Raw genomic sequence first — 18,193 nt, 5'->3', positions numbered from 1 at the left:
TACGCAATCATACTATTCCTTTAATTTAGTACTTTAAAATAAAATTGCGTTATATCGCAAGTAGTAGCCTTCTTTAAAGCCGTATCCGATCCTTAGTATCAAAACATGGCAATACAGCGTCATAGGTCATGTGATGGAACACGTCACCGTTCACGTGGCAGATGCATCATGGGCTGCTTGACCAAAAAAGGATCACTTTTCAAATCACTTGAAAACGGTTTAAAACAATTGAAGACAAAAGCAGCTGAGGTATTGATATCCAAGGCTAATCAATTGCTGTGGTTTTGCAGCATCACAACATAAGCAGAAAAATAACTCACTAAAACCTTATGTCAGGTCCTAGTCTCCTAAAAAAACCTTTTAATATTGAAGATGCAGTCTGATCTGCCCACTGGTGGACAGAGACTGAAAATAGCTTCTGTGGAAGAACAGTATATGAGCCCCTTCCAGTTCAGTAGCTCAACATAGCGCACAATTTCTTCAGCTTTGGAGGCAGAATAGGCCCCCTTACCTCTTGGGACCTTGTGTGGCTGCACAGATTACTCCACTGCTATGTTCACCCCAGGATCTGCCAGTGTCATGTAATACAGTAGAACAGCAGGAGGTGAGCAGATTATAATATAAGTTTGTGGGAAAAAATTTAATGTAGCTTGTATTTTGTTAATTCTAAACTTTACTCATTCTAGGCTTAGTAGTTAAGCGTACGGCCACAATCAGTGATTGACAGCAACTTAGAGAAAGCTGTCAATCACAGAGTAAGCCCACTGTCTTGACTGCTAAACCTTAAACAAGTTAGGTTTTTACAAAATAAAATACTAAATATGCTTAAACTTTTTCTACAAACCTTCGCTGTGTGCACAATTATTAGGCAGGTGAGTATTTTACCATATACCATATTTTGCAGATTATAAGATGCATCAGACCATAAGATGCACCCTAAATTTTGGGGTGAAAAATAGGAGAAAAAATTTCAATCATAAAAAAATGCCAACTTGGCAGTAAAATGGAATACATATAATGATCATAAGGAAATTTCAGTACAGCAACATAATAAACCAACGAGCAAAAATGTGAAAAGCGTCTCCGCCATCTAAGGATAGAGCTACATGGTGCCATGTGTCATCCAGCACTAAAAACACAGTAACACTGCAACATTGGATGTAATGATTTTCTATGGTGTTATGTTTCGAATTGCGACATACTGTGACTGCGAGATAGAGTTGCATATGTTTCCAAATGTGTAGGATTTTCTGTTGCTGGTTGATAATCACACGTTACACCCTTGTCACTGACTTTGATGCAAGTCACATGCTACATGCAGCTTTTCTGTAACTTGACTGTTTTATTTGCACCAATATCAGATCTCTGAAATAGTTGTGTGACAGAAGGCCAAAGAAAAGTTAGACAAATGTTTTTGTTGCCCAATTTTTCTGAGAGTTAGTGTTGCGTGACACGTGTCACCATTTAGCTCGAGCCATATTTTTATCAAGGCAACAGTAACAGATTTGCAATCCCTGCAGCACTGTAGGCTTGAAAGTGAAAACTCAAACTTGCAAAAGGATCCAAAACCCTAATGTAAACTCGATACCAACAAGGCAAATTAAATAAACTTCATTTTAAAACAGTTAACTGCATCATTTACTAATTATAGGTTCAGAAAATTATTTAAAAAAATAGCTATGATAAATGGCTTTTGAAATATAATAATAGATAGATCTGGATATTGGTCATTAAAATAAATATAGCGTTCAGTTTCCTCTTTCATATTATTTAACAATTTAGTTTTATGACAAATATCTACAAATATGTGTTTTGTGCTTTTTGTAGTAGTCTAGAAATTGATTGACATTACCGGTTGTTCATAAGGAAATACAAATTTGTCAGCATTTTGCGGTATGAACCTTGGGACTCTGTACAGCAGAACAATTTATTTCCAATGAGCATGCACAAAGTAAGATTTATGACTTTTGCTTCTCAGATGACATTCCTTACATAGTTGCCGAGCGACAGCAAATTAAACAGAGCTGTGAATACTATAGGGCGTGTTTTTGTAATGAGGGAGAAGAGACAGTGGCAATAAGAAGATAATTAAGGTAACAACTTGTGAAAAATTAAAGTGTTTCTGTCTCTCATTTTTTGAATCTCCGAGTATAAACTTTGCAGTTGTTAATTTAATTGCTGATGTTCACTGTATCCCTGTAGAATATTAAGGATTAATCATCTGCTTCATTCCAACAAGAGATAAGACCTGGTTGAATTTAAATATTACTGGTTTAACCCTATCATCGTCTAATTTGACTCTATTAACATTTTTAATTAACAGTGCATATTTATTCAGTAAGAATTGTAATTATTTTATTTCTAACTTGCTATCACAATTCTCATGTCATTTGACACAGATCTATTTAATTCACTCAATTCTCATTATTTTGAAAACTGCCCTCAACAAATATTAATACAATCAGATTATACAAACACTAACAAAGATGGGATGAGATCTTTTCATTAAAATCGTAAAGGTAAACATCAGCGTTACAAGATACCCTCAATACGGAGGATGCAGACGTTTGCGGTATCTTCCATTGCCATAATCTTCTGCAACTAAAACAAAAAAGTAGGACATATCTGGCACCTCTGTCGATCAGCAATAACTGTTAAAAAATATACATAATGCAATAACTGTAAAACTCTAAGATACAGATGGAGATAAAGACAGTTGAATCGCTCATTTAAAGCAATTTGAAAAGCTTAGAAAAAAATGTTGAAAACTGTTGGAGTGTACAACAGTGTATGTCTTATGCTACTGGGAGTTTATTGAGTAGGCAGTAAATGGCATGGTGTTCATTTTAGAGTTTGTAATACTATGACCTTTTTTGATTTGTTTGTGTTCAGTTTCCTCTTGTGATCCTCCATGTTGTTGTTGTGCAGTTAATTATAACTGTATCTCCCAAGTAAAGAAGATCACTCACAGACATTGCTTGAATGCTGATGACTGTGCAGAAATCTGCAATAAAAAATATTTATTACACATACCTGAATGATCACAAGATGATGCTCAGAAATAGTTTTTACCCACCTTTGGGAAAAACATTTTTTTTTCTACTTAAATGCATGCATTTTTTGGATAAAAATATTTTTCGTATTTGGATTTAATTAAAGGGCCACTGTCACCCCCTCCAGCCGTTATAAACTAAAAGAGCCACCTTGTGCAGCAGTAATGCTGCAGTCTAACAAGGTGGCTCTTTTAGTTTTTGATTCATTTATTACCTCAATAAAGCGTTTTAAAAATTGGCCACACATACCAGATATTGTACCAGGAGGCGGTCCGAAGCGTCCTGTATGAATCCCCCAACTGCCGTCACTCTTCTCTTCAGGGGCACTGGTCGCCGCCCCCTGAGCGCTGTTGCTTCTTAAATCCGGCGCCTGCGCTGTGCGTGCCTGCCTGGGGCCTGCGCAGTGTTCTTTGTCAGTCACATCTCAGATGCCGGGTGCCTGACTGCGCCTGTGCGGGCAGTGCGGCCGCCCTGTTACTGAATCCCCGCCCCGCACTGTGTTATTCATTATGCACAGTGCGGGGCTGGCATTCCTGGGCATGCGCACTGCGCTGTTCAGGCGCTCCCCCATCTCGGATGCTCTCCCATCTCTGACGCTCCCCCGCCTTCCCAGGAACCCCAGCCCCGCACTGTGCATAATGAATAACACAGTGCGGGGCGGGGATTCAGTAACAGGGCGCAGTCAGGCACCCGGCATCTGAGATGTGACTGACAAAGAACACTGCGCAGGCCCCAGGCAGGCACGCACAGCGCAGGCGCCGGATTTAAGAAGCAACAACGCGAAGGGGGCGGGTACCATCAGCCCTGAAGAGAAGAGTGACGGCAGTTGGAAGATTGATAGAGGACGATTCGGACCGCCTCCTGGTACAATATCTGGTATGTGTGGCCAATTTTTAAAACGCTTTATTGAGGTAATAAATGAATCAAAAACTAAAAGAGCCACCTTGTTAGACTGCAGCATTACTGCTGCACAAGGTGGCTCTTTTAGTTTATAACGGCTGGGGGGGGGTGACAGTGGCCCTTTAAAGCACTGCTCCAGAGTTTTTATTTTCACCACTGGAATTGCGCTTCTATTGTAGGGTCCCTGCCCTCCCATACTTATATTTACCATCCAGTGTCTTCACCTTTTTTAGTTGCCACTCCAATGCCATCTCCGGAAGTCAGAAGTGATGTTTCAAGTGCTCAATACAAGTGTTAGGGGTCGAGTTCCCGCCTCTGCACAGGGGGAACCACCTCCGCAGCGGTCTGCCATTTTTCTACAGCCACAGTGGAGTCTGCTCAGGGGAGACGTCGGTCCACTCAGGCATATACTCTCAGGTCACATGCTCAGGCACTGTAGCATCTCCCATTGGTCCTCTAGGAATGTCCTGAAGTTGCTGCAGCTATAAACAGTTTGCATGGCCGAACGGCCATGTGATAGTATCATTTGTGTTTTGTGCTTGTCTCCAGTAATACTCTGCTACTCAGGCTACAAGTGGACAGTGTCCGTTAGCCGTGGGAAACTACATAGGCAGGCAGCTAGCGTCAGTGGGGGCAATTAGTCGCTTGGCTTAGCATCTGGTTCCTTCATGTGTGCGGTTAGCACAGAAGAGTTCCAGAGCAAGCACAACCCTAGTTAGGGTCTTAGCCCCACTAATTATTTCACGACTCTGTGAAGCAACAGGGTTCATGCTGATACTGACTGAGTGACGGAACTCGCATCTAATCTGACATTGTACCGCCATATAGTGTTAGGGCTAGCGGAACGCACCCAGTAAATATAGAGGTTTTATTATAATTGATGCGTTCGCAGCCCGGGGTCCACCGTGCAGGAGAACCTGCTGCTAGCAAACGGCGGAACTATATGGCGGTATGAGCTAACCCTGTTACTTCACAGAGTAGCCGAAACTCAAAGCACTGCGCCCTGTTTGACTTCACAGTGGCACAGGCTAACTACCCAACTGAGAGCAGTCAGTAGTCATGCATGCACACAAACTCCTCGCCGGAGGTGCCAGCATTCTAGGGGCTTATTTCAGCCAGGTCCCTGAATACATTCACACAAAATCTCCTTGCCGGAGGTGCCAGCATTCTAGGGGCTTGTTTCAGCCGGGTCCCTGAACACAAACTCACATAACCACACAGGCCCAAAGCACATAACATAGAACAATACTAGCGCATGGCCGTGCAGCCATGCATGCCTTAAATATTTGCAGCACATACAGGACCTTCCTAGAAGAACCAATGAGAGGCTGCCACAGAGCGTGAGCACCAACAGGACCTTCCTGAAGGACCAATGGCCTTATCTGCAGTATCTGATCATGTGACCCTCGATCTCCACTGAGAGATCTTACTCTGGGCGTGCTCAGAACGAGAAAAGCAGGACTTAGTCCCAGAAGCGTCTGCTCGCCGCTGCCCAGCACTGACTTCAATGGCAGAAGCAGGAAAAGCAGCAGTAAATCTTTGTACAGAGTCAGACTGAGCGAGACGCTGGGACCGACGTCTCCACTGAGCAGGCTCCACTGCGGCAGGAGGAGAATGGGAGACCGCAGTGGAGATGGCCCGTGATTCCCCTGTGCAGAGGCAAGAACTCGACCCCTAACATATAGGGCCATCATTTCTCTATCAGGCCCTATATTGTCTAGCAGGCCCCGGGCTGCGAATGCACCTATAACAACTCATATATTTACTCGGTGCGTTCCTCCAGCCATAACAGAAAGTCAGAAAGTCTACCATTGTGAAGTCCTGATTAGGGTTGAGCGAAACGGATCGGACAAATTCAAAAATCGCCGACTTTCGGCAAAGTCGGGTTTCATGAAACCCAACCCGATCCCACTGTGGGATCGGCCATGAGGTCGGCGATCTTTGCACCAAAGTCGCGTTTCATATGACGCGCTCAGCGCCATTTTTCAGCCAATGAAGGAGGACGCAGACTGTGGACAGCGTGATGACATAGGTCTCGGTCCCCACCATCTTTGAGAAGGGCATGACAGTGATTGGCTTGCTTTCTGCGGCGTGACAGGGGTTATAAAGGGGCATGCACGATGACTGCCATCTTACTTCTGCCGATCTTAGCATAGGCAGAGGTTGCTGCAGCTTCGTCAGAAGCATGGATATAGTTAGGGAGGGAAGATTAACCCCCAAACCGCTTGTGCTGTAGCGATTTCACCTGTACAACACCACCTTTGTTTTGCAGGGACAGTGGAGGCTATATCTTTGTGCATCAGCTCTGTAGGTTATTAGACTGCCTTATAAGGCTCCCTGATAGCTGCATTGCTGTTTGCACCGCTGCTGTGCAAACCAACTGCTTTTTTTAAAGCAAAAATCCTGTTACTCCTTTCTGCAGTTATCTTGTTTATTTGTCCACACTTTTGTGTGCAGAAGTCCTTTTTGTTGCTGCCATACTTGTCCTGAGATCATTCTAGGGAGATTGAAATTTTACTACAGTCCTTGGATATTTTCAGATATCTTCCAGCCACTTGCTGCCACTTACATTGCGTTGTGTTACACACTGGGCCTGAGTTGTGGTGCTGTCTCCCCCCCAAAAAAGGGACATTCAAATTGTCACAAAGTGGATATACGTCAGTTCTGTTAGTTTGTCGTATATCAGCCAGCCACGTTCTGCCACTCACATTGCATTGTACAATACACTGGGCCTGAGTTTGGGTTGTGTGTCCAAAAAAAAAGTGAGATTTAAATTCTCACAAAGTGGATATACCTCAGTCCTCTTAGTTTGTGGTGTATCAGCCAGCCACTTGCTGCCACTCACATTGCATTGTAAAATACACTGGGCCTGAGTTTGGGTTCAGTCTCCCCCCAAAAAATGTGAGATTGAAATTCTCACAAAGTGGATATACCTCAGTCCTCTTAGTTTGTGGTGTATCAGCCAGCCACTTGCTGCCACTCACATTGCGTTGTAAAATACACTGGGCCTGAGTTTGGGTTCTGTGTCCAAAAAAAGTGAGATTGAAATTCTCACAAAGTGGATATACCTCAGTCCTCTTAGTTTGTGGTGTATCAGCCAGCCACTTGCTGCCACTCACATTGCATTGTAAAATACACTGGGCCTGAGTTTGGCTTCTGTGTCCAAAAAAAAAAGTGATATTCAAATTCTCACAAAGTGGATATACCTCAGTCCTCTTAGTTTGTCGTGTATCAGCCAGCCACTTGCTGCCACTTACATTGTGTTGTGTTATACACTGGGCCTAAGTTGTGGTGCAGTCTCCACCCCCAAAAAAGGGAGAATTAAATTCGCAACCAGTTTATATACACCTTCTACTTTGTTTTACAGTACCATATAACGGTTGTTATTTTGGTTAGATTTTCCCCAAAATGAGGAAGTCTGGTGGAAGAGGCCGTTGGCGGTCGTTGCCAGCTGGTACTGATGATGGTGGTGGTGGTGGTGGTGGAGCATCTGGTGGTAGTGGGAAAAGCAAAATAGCAGCTAAGGCTGGACGTGTTGAGCCAGCGTCATCATCTGGCTACACAAGGCCTCGAAGGCTCCCTTATCTGGGAGTAGGAAAACTGCTTTTAAAGCCGGAGCAGCAGGAAAAAGTTTGGGCTTTCCTTGCTGACTCAGCCTCTAGCTCTTTCGCCTCCTCTTCAGAAAGTTCAAAATTTAAAAGCAGCGAGTCTTCAGTGGATGCTCCCGGTCAGGAACAAGTCGCTTCCTTGTGTCCTTCACCCAAACCAACAGTGAAGGATGCGTCAGGCGACATAACAGGTTACTCCATTGAGCTCCTTACACATACCGTGCCTGGGTTAGAAAGGGAAATTGGTAACAGCCCATTACAAGATGAATTGGACATGGAGTGCATTGATGCACAGCCACAGCTAGATTATTATGCTGTTCCATAGACTCAGACCACTACATTGCCCTCACAGTATACTGAGCCAGAAACTGACCTTGATGAGACTATGGTGCCCCGTCCCGAACGCTATAGCACCTTAAATGGTGACACAGAGACAGGTGCACATGACATTGAAGAGGAGGTGATAGATGACCCAGTTGTTGACCCAGATTGGCAGCCATTGGGGGAAGAGGGTGCCACTGACAGTAGCTCAGAAGCAGAGGAGGATGATCCGCAGCAGCCATCTACATCGCAACAGCTTTCATCTGGCAGGCCCATCTCAGGCCAAAAACGTTTGTCAACCAAAAAAACAGTTTTAGGACAGCGTGGCCATCCGGTGAAAGGAGCACAGCGTGCAATGCCTAAAAAAGGTATGCCATAGTAGGAATAGTGGAGTGTGGCAATTTTTTAACCAAGATCTGAATGATCAATGCAAAGTTATCTATAAGAAATGCTCAAAGACCTTTAGCAGAGGGAAGAATCCCCAAAATTTAAATACAATGTGCATGCGTAGACATTTAACCAGCATGCACTTGCAAGCCTAGACTAACTACCAAACATCCCGTACCATTGGTGCACCTGCTCAGAATGAAGGTAGTCAGCAACGCTACATTGCTTCCCTCACTGTAAGCCCACCGGTTAGGACACCACCAGCAGCAAATGTGGAGGTATCATCGCAAGGCCAAAGCAGTCAGGGAATCACAAGGTTTTTGGTAGGAAACACTGTATGTAGGTCAACATCAAGCATACCATCACCATCCCTCTCTCAATCCACCATGTCCCCCACCACCACCACCACTTGTTCCACCATATGCAGCTCTCCAGTCCAGCTCACCCTACAAGAGACTCTCATTAGGACAAGAAAGTACTCATCCTCTCATCCGCGTACACAGGGTTTGAACGGCCTCATTGCTAGACTAATCTCGTTAGAGATGATGCCCTACCGGTTGGTTGAAAGCAAAGCTTTCAAAGACCTGATGGCCTATGCAGTACAACGCTATGACCTACCCAGTCGGCACTTCTTTGCGAGAACAGCCATCCCAGCCCTCCACCAGCATGTCAAAGACTGCATTGTCCATGCACTGAGGCAATCAGTCAGTGGAAAGGTGCACCTCACAACAGATGCATGGACCAGTAGGCATGGCCAGGGACGTTACGTGTCCATCACGGCGTACTTGGTTAATGTGGTGGATGCAGGGTCCACAGGGGACAGCCATAGTGGGACATTTCTGCCTAGCCCACGGTCTAGTAAACAGTTGGCTGTATGCGTTTGTCACTCCTCCTCCCCCTCCTCCTCCAGAAGCCAAAGCTCGTCCACAGAGCGCAGTTGCATGACCACTCCATAGGCAGCTGCCAGTGTTGCACACGAGGTATCCCATTATCGAACAGCTAGTGGTAAGCATCAGCAGGCTGTGTTGCAAATGAATTGTTTGGGCGACTACAGACACACCGTGGAAGTTCTGGCCGAGTACTTGCAGCAAGAAACTCAGTCATGGCTGGGCTGTGTACATCTTGAGGCAGGCAAGGTAGTCAGTGATAACAGTAGGAATTTTATGGCTGCCATAGCCCTTTCACAACTGAAACACATACCTTGCCTGGCTCACACCTTGAACTTGGTGGTGCAGTGCATCCTGAAAAATTATCCGGGGTTACCAGCCCTGCTCCTCAAGGTGCGAAGACTTTGCTCGCACATCCGCCGGTCACCCGTACACTCCAGCCGTATGCTGAACCATCAGCGATCGCTGAATCTTCCCCAGCACCGCCTAATAATTGACGTTGCAACAAGGTGGAACTCCACACTGCACATGCTTCAGAGGCTGTGCGAACAGAGGCGTGCTGTAATATATTTGTGGGAGGATACACATATACGGGCAGGCAGTTTGATGGCAGACATGGAGTTGTCTGGTGTGCAGTGGTCGAAGCTACAAGACCTCTGTCAAGTCCTTCAGTGTTTTGAGGAATGCACACGGCTGGTAAGTGCAGATGACGCCATCATAAGCATGAGCATCCCACTAATGCGTCTGCTGATGCAAAGTTTGATGCACATTAAGGAGCAGGCGTCTGCAGCCGAGGATGAGGGAAGCCTTGATGACAGTCAGCCATTGTCTGCTCAGGGAACTCCCCTGGACGAGGTGGCGGATGAAGAGAAGGAGGTCAAGGATGATGGGGATGAATATTTATGGGAGGAGGATGCTTCTCAGGGGGCAATAGAAACTGGTGGCGTTGCAAGGTCAGGTACAGGACACAAGTGATGTTGATTTGCAAGAAAGTGCTCCTCAACCCAGCACAAGCAGTGAATTGACACCTGGAACATTGGCATACATTGCTGAGTATGCCTTGCCTATCCCAAAAAGGGACACCCGCATTATGAAAATGATGACCGATGATGATTACTGGTTCGCCTGCCTCCTGGATTAATGATGTAAAGGAAAATTACAAAATATCATGCCACATGAGAACCATGAGCAAATATTGGCTACCAAACAAGCAACTCTTGTAGACTGTTTGGTTCAGGTATTCCCAGCACACAGCGGTCGTGATGGTTCTAACACGTGGCGTAGTGGGAAACATGGCAGAGGTGTTAGAGGTGCACAAATCCGAAGTGGCGTTGGACCCCTCTGTCCTGGCTTTATGACCAGGTTGTGGAGTGATTTTGCAATGACTGCTGACACGGCAGGTACTGCTGCATCGATTCAAAGTGACAGGAGACAGCATTTGTCCAGTATGGTTACAAACTACTTTTCCACCCTTATCGATGTTCTCCCTCACAGGTCATTCCCCTTTGATTACCGGGCATCTAAAACAGACACCTGGCCTGAACTGGTAGAATATGCATTACAGGAGCTCACTTGCCCTGCTGCTAGTGTGCTATCCAAAAGAGTCTTCAGTGCGGCTGGTTCAATACTGACCGAAAATAGGACACGTCTGGCTACCCGAAATGTCGATGACCTAACTTTTATTAAAATGAGCCAATCATGGATTTACAATTATTTGGCCCCACCTACCCCTGCCGACACGTAGCTTGCCTGTAAAATGTCTTGCTTTTGGCCTCCTCTTACTGACTGCTCCAATTCCTCCATTTGCAGCTGCTGAATGTCCACCATAGGCCATTTTTATACCTCCCTAAATGGGCTGACTCCCCCCACAGGGCCGTGTTCACCACCTGGCGCAAGCACCCTTGCGAGTGCCCTGTGCCTGGACAGGTGGGTGTGTCCACTATTGTGCGACGGCACTGGCACAGGGTCCCTCATAGTACAATGAAGTGTCTCTGACGGTGGTGGTGCACAACTAACGTCAGACACACCATCGTAATATGAGGGGCCCTGTGCCAGTACAGCAGCCCATGAGACAGTGTTCCCCCCAGCTCGAACAGTGCTCTACCACTTGCAATACTTACCTCTCCCTGCTCCACCACTGTTTAGCCTGTGCTGTTAAATCCTTCAATGGCACTGCCAATACAAATTTGTTGAAATGATAGATGATAGTTAAAATATACAGAGGCCCTGGCCTCCATTTAGACCAGTTAAAACGTTGCGCGTACTACCACTGTCTGCTACTAAGCAGGGGAGCCCACCCCTGTACCTAGCTAAGCCACCTGGTTCTTTCTGAAAAAATTTTTGGCAGACATTTAGCCTACTTTATTATTAGGGCCTACTTACTGTGTCAGCCACTCCTTACAATTGTCCTACGCTGAACCAAGCAACGCCGCCAGTTTAGTCCTGTTACCAATTTTGAACTGCATTTAGCCCACTTACTTATTTGGGCCTACTCACTGTGTCAGCCACTCCTTACAATTGTCCTCCGCTGAACCAAGCAATGCCACCTGGTTATTCCTGTTACCAATTTTGAACTGCATTTAGCCTATTTATTTGGGCCTACTAACTGTGTCTGCCTCCCATTACAGTTGTCTCCACTGCACAAAGCTATGCCGCCTGTTTAGTCCTTTTTACCAGTTTTGAACTGCATTTAGCCTATTTATTTGGGCCTACTAACTGTGTCTGCCTCCCATTACAGTTGTCCTCCACTGCACAAAGCTGTGCCGCCTGTTTAGTCCTTTTACCAGTTTTGAACTGCATTTAGCCTACTTATTTGGGCCTACTTATTTGGGCCTACTAACTGTGTCTGCCTCCCATTACAGTTGTCCTCCACTGCACAAAGCTATGCCGCCTGTTTAGTCCTTTTACCAGTTTTGAACTGCATTTAGCCTATTTATTTGGGCCTACTAACTGTGTCTGCCTCCCATTACAGTTGTCCTCCGCTGAACTAAGCTATGCCGCCAGTTAACTCCTGTTACCAATTTTGAACTGCTTTTAGCCTACTTACTTATTTGGGCCTGCTCACTGTGTCAGCCTATCATTACAGTTGTCCTCCACTGAACAAATCAATGCCCCCTGGTTAGTCCTGTTACCAATTTTGAACTGCATTTAGCCCACTTTATTATTTGGGCCTATTTCTGTGTTTCCTCCTCATCCTGCCCATTGCCCAGCCACTGCTAGATGAGTCTGCTGGTACATTGACCCAGACAACTACATTCCCCTTGCACTCTACACAGCCAGAATCTGACCCTGCTGAAAGTCAGGTTCCCCTTCCCGCATACTATACCACCTTACACGGGGACAAAGAGGAAGGTGCAGATAAAAGTGCAGGTTCCTTCATCAGGTGGGGGGCATACTCGTGGGCGACGTCACTGGCACAGGGCCCCTCATAGTATGCAAAAGTGTATCTGCCAGTGGGAGGCACCACCGCCGTTAAACACACTGCCGTACTTTGAGGGGCCCTGTGCCAGTGCCAATGCGAACGAGTGGGCCCCCCTGCTTGCTCACTATCACAGCACTTGCAAAGTTGAAATACTTACCTCTCCCTGCTCCACCGCCGTGACGTATTCCGCGTTTCCTGGGCCCACGAAAAACTTGAGCCAGCCATACCCCCCACAACTTTAGCCAAATGACCCCCAGTTTTCAATGCCTAACTATTATTATAAAGTAAATTAAGATTGACAAGCTTCAGTAATAAGAATTGATGTTTTTGGCATTAAAATGGGCACTGTAGGTTTTTCCTGTCCTCCACTCTCTGCCGACTTTGATTCCCCATTGACTTGCATTGGGTTTCGTGTTTCGGTCAGCCCCTGACTTTACGCAATAATTGGCCGATTTCACCCGACCCGACTTTTCACAAAGTCGGGTTTCGCGAAACCCGACTCGATCCCAAAAAAGTAAAAGTCGCTCAACCCTAGTTCTGATTGCTCCAGCAAACACTGGCTGGAGAGGCGGTGACAGAAGGGAAAGAAAGTGGCAGGTAAGTATCAGACAGAGGTCACGGACCTTAGATACAAAGCACCACTTCAGCATAAAATATAAAAAACTATGGAGTGGTGCTTTAACCCCTTCATGACCCAGCCTATTTTGACTTTAATGACCTGGCCATTTTTTGCAATTCTGACCAGTGTCCTTTTATGAGGTAATAACTCAGGAACACTTCAACGGATCCTAGCGATTCTGAGACTTTTTTTCGTGACATAATGGGCTTCATGGTATTGGTAAACTTAGGTCGATAATTTTTGCGTTTATTTGTGAAAAAATTGGAAATTTGGTGAAAATCTTGAAAATGTCTCAATTTTCAAATTTTTAATTTTTATCCTGTTAAACCAGAGAGTTATGTGACAAAAAATAGTTAATGAATGACATTTCTCACATGTCTACTTTACATCAGCACAATTTTGGAAACATTTTTTTTTATTTTGCTAGGAAGATATAAGGGTTAAAATTTGAGCAGTGATTTATCAATTTTACAAAAAAATTTGCAAAACCATTTTTTTAGGGACCACCTCACATATGAAGTCAGTTTAAGGGATCTATATGGCTGAAAATACCCAAAAGTGACACCATTCTAAAAACTGCACCCCTCAAGGTGCTCAAAACCACATTCAAGAAGTTTATTAACCATTCAGATGCTTCACAGCAGCAGAAGCAACATGGAAGGAAAAAATGAACATTTAACTTTTTAGTCACAAAAATGATCTTTTACCAACATTTTTTTTATTTTCCCAAGGGTAAAAGGAGAAACTGGACCCCAAAAGTTATTGTACAATTTGTCCTGAGTACGCTGATACCCCATATGTGGGTGGGGGAACCACTGTTTGGGTGCACGGCAGGGCTCGGAAGGGAAGGAGTGCCATTTGACTTCATGAATGAAAAATTGGCTCCAATCTTTAGCGGACACCATGTTGCGTTTGGAGAGCCCCTGTGTGCCTAAACATTGGAGCTCCCCCGCAAGTGACCCCATTTTGGAAACTAGACCCCCCCAAGGAACTTATCTAGATGCATAGTGAGCACTTTAAACCCCCAGGTGCTTCACAAATTGATCTGTAAAAATGAAAAAGTCTTGCTTATAGGAGTCATGCTCATGCTTATGAGTGTAAGTATATGTCGACGCTGGAGTGACTGCATTTAAATGCCACTGTCAATCTCTCAGAGCAATATTTAAATGAAGTCACAGCTGGTGTGAGTGTAACTATGACAGCAGGGGGTCTACTATCCAGCTCTGCGGCAAGTCACAGCACATGAGGGGGATACCTTACACTCCAAGAGTCGATAAAAAGTCTCAGCAGAGGGAGTCATTTTCAATATGTAAATATACAGTACAGACCAAAAGTTTGGACACACCTTCTCAATTAAAGATTTTTCTGTATTTTCATGACTATGAAAATTGTGCATTCACACTGAAGGCATGAAAACTATGAATTAACACATGTGGAATTATATACTAAACAAAAAAGTGTGAAACAACTGAAATTATGTCTTAAATTCTAGGTTCTTCAAAGTAGCCATCTTTTTCTTTGATGACTGCTTTGCACACTCTTGGCATTCTCTTGATGAGCTTCAAGAGGTAGTCACAAGGAATGGTCTTCCAACAATCTTGAAGGAGTTCCCAGAGACGCTTAACACTTGTTGGCCCTTTTGCCTTCACTCTGTGGTCCAGCTCACCCCAATCCATCTCGATTGGGTTCAGGTCTGGTGACTGTGGAGGCCAGGTCATCTGGCGTAGCACCCCATCACTCTTTTTCTTGATCAAATAGCCCTTACACAGCCTGGAGGTGTGTTTGGGGTCATTGTCCTGTTGAAAAATAAATGATGGTCCAACTAAATGCAAACCGGATGGAATAGCATGCCGCTGCAAGATGCTGTGGTAGCCATGCTGGTTCATTATGCCTTCAATTTTTACTAAATCCCCAACACTGTCTCCAGAAAAGCACCCCCACACCATCACACCTCCTCCTCCATGCTTCACGGTGGGAACCAGGCATGTAGAGTCCTTCCATTCACCTTTTCTGCGTCACACAGACACGGTGGTTGGAACCAAAGATCTCAAATTTGGACTAATCAGACCAAAGCACAGATTTCCACTGGTCTAATGTCCATTCCTTGTGTTCTTTAGCCTAAACAAGTCAATTATGCTTGTTGCCTGTCCTTAGCAGTGGTTTCCTAGCAGTTATTTTACCATGAAGGCCTGCTGCTAGTGTTGAGCATTCCGATACCGCAAGTATCGGGTATCGGCTAATACTTGCGGGTATCGGAATTCCGATACCGAGATCCGATACTTTTGTGGTATCGGGTATCGGTATCGAAACAACATTAATGTGTAAAACAAAGAATTAAAATAAAAAATATTGCTATACTCACCTCTCCGACGCAGCCTGGACCTTACCGAGGGAACCGGGAGCCTTCTTTGCTTAAAATGCGCGCTTTTACTTCCTTCCGCGACGTCACGGCTTCTGATTGGTCGCGTGCCGCCCATGTGGCCGCGACGCGACCAATCACAGCAAGCCGTGACGTAATTTTCAGTTCCTCAATGCCTAATTCTAGGCATTCAGGATTTTAAAATTACGATCCGGCTTGTGTTTGGTCACGTCGCGGTCACATGGGCGACGCGACCAATCACAAGCCGTGACGTCATGGGAGGCAGGAAACACGCGCATTTTTAAAATTACGTCACGGCCTGTGATTGGTTACGTGCCGCCCATGTGACCGCGACGCGACCAATCACAGCAAGCCGTGACGTAATTTCAGGTCCTGAATGCAGAAATAGGCATCAGGACCTGAAATTACGTCACGGCTTGCTGTGATTGGTCGCGTCGCAGTCACATGGGCGGCACGCAACCAATCACAAGCCGTGACGTAATTTTAAAAATGCGCGCGTTTCCTGCCTCCCGTGACGTCACGGCTTGTGATTGGTCGAGTCGCCCATGTGACCGCGACGCGACCAATCACATGCCGGATCGTAATTTTAAAATCCTGAATGCCTAGAATTAGGCATTGAGGACCTGAAAATTACGTCACGGCTTGCTGTGATTGGTCGCGTCGCGGCCACATGGGCGGCACGCGACCAATCAGAAGCCGTGACGTCGCGGAAGGAAGTAAAAGCGCGCATTTTAAGCAAAGAAGGCTCCCGGTTCCCTCGGTAAGGTCCAGGCTGCGTTGGAGAGGTGAGTATAGCAATATTTTTTATTTTAATTCTTTATTTTACACATTAATATGGATCCCAGGGCCTGAAGGAGAGTTTCCTCTCCTTCAGACCCTGGGAACCATCAGGAATACCGTCCGATACTTGAGTCCCATTGACTTGTATTGGTATCGGGTATCGGTATCGGATTAGATCCGATACTTTGCCGGTATCGGCCGATACTTTCCGATACCGATACTTTCAAGTATCGGACGGTATCGCTCAACACTACCTGCTGCACAAAGTCTCCTCTTAACAGTTGTTGTAGAGATGTATCTGCTGCTAGAACTCTGTGTGGCATTGACCTGGTCTCTAATCTGTGCTGCTGTTAACCTGCGATTTCTGAGGCTGGTGACTCAGATAAACTTATCCTCAGAAGCACAGGTGACTCTTGGTTTTCCTTTCCTGAGGCGGTCCTCATGTGAGCCAGTTTCTTTAAAGCGCTTGATTGTTTTTACCACTGCACTTGGGGACACTTTCAAAGTTTGCCCAATTTTTCAGACTGACTTAAAGTAATGATGGCCACTTGTTTTTCTTTACTTAGCTGCTTTTTTCTTGCCATAATACAAATTCTAACAGTCTATTCAGTAGGACTATCAGCTGTGTATCCTCCAGACTCCTGCACAACACAACTGATGGTCCCAACCCCATTTATAAGGCAAGAAATCCCTCTTTTTAAACCTGACAGGGCACACCTGTGAATTGAAAACCATTTCCGGTGACTACCTCTTGAAGCTCATCTAGAGAATGCCAAGAGTGTGCAAAGCAGTCATCAAAGCAAAAGGTGGCTACTTTGAAGAACCTAGAATATAAGACATAATTTCAGTTGCTTCACACTTTTTTGTTAAGTATATGATTCCACATGTGTTAATGCATAGTTTTGATGCCTTCAGTGTGATGTACAATTTTCATAGTCATGAAAATACAGAAAAATCTTTAAGTGAGATGGTGTGTCCAAACTTTTGGTCTGTACTGTATGAATAATTTCAAATATATGTGGCAAAAACTGTTGTTAGAAAAGGGTATTTTAATATTACAAGTTATGTATGTTCAACAGTAACATTAAATTTTTTTTGCTCTAAAAATTTGTGTCCTTGCTTTAACTTCAGGTTAATAGATTAACAAATAACTAGAGAAGAACATATCGTTTGAAATTTAAATTCACCAGTTTCACTGATTTTCACTAAAAAATGTGATTTGCGGAGAATAAATGTATGTATTGCAGAAATGAAAAGCTTCTAATTGCCTTTAAAATATGTGAAAAACACTCTTATTATCCATTTGAGTCACTTGAACTTGTTTGTAGCTCTGAAAAGAGAACACAGCCTTTTTAATGTCAAAATGATTTCCACCTAACTGGTAGGGAAAACGAATAGTTATGTTGGATTCCTGGGTTCAATCCCACCAAGGACAACATCTGCATGGAGTCTATATGTTCTCTCAATGTTTGTGTTGGCTTCCTCTGGGTACTCCAGTTTCCTCCCACATGCCAAAGACATATTGACAGGGAATTTAGATTGTGAGCCTCAATAGGGACAGTGATGTAAAAATATCTGCAAAACGTTGTGGAATTAATGGAGCTATGTGAATGAATAAAATAATAATAACCAACAGCATATTTAGCAACACACTGCAATATCAGTCTTTTTAACTTACCTAAATTGTACAAATAGTCTAAAAATTATCCCTTTTTGGTGGGACAGATACATGTATTGCTGTTATTTCTAGACAGGTGATGCAAAAAGGAAGATGGCATAACATTTTCACATAGCTGGATGCAACAATTATCTCTGTTTGGGCTATATAAAGAGCAAT

The sequence above is a fragment of the Ranitomeya variabilis genome, chromosome 7 (assembly GCF_051348905.1).
Source record: "Ranitomeya variabilis isolate aRanVar5 chromosome 7, aRanVar5.hap1, whole genome shotgun sequence".
NCBI classification, from domain to species: Eukaryota; Metazoa; Chordata; class Amphibia; order Anura; family Dendrobatidae; genus Ranitomeya; species Ranitomeya variabilis.
Note: the sequence above shows the minus strand (reverse complement) of the source record.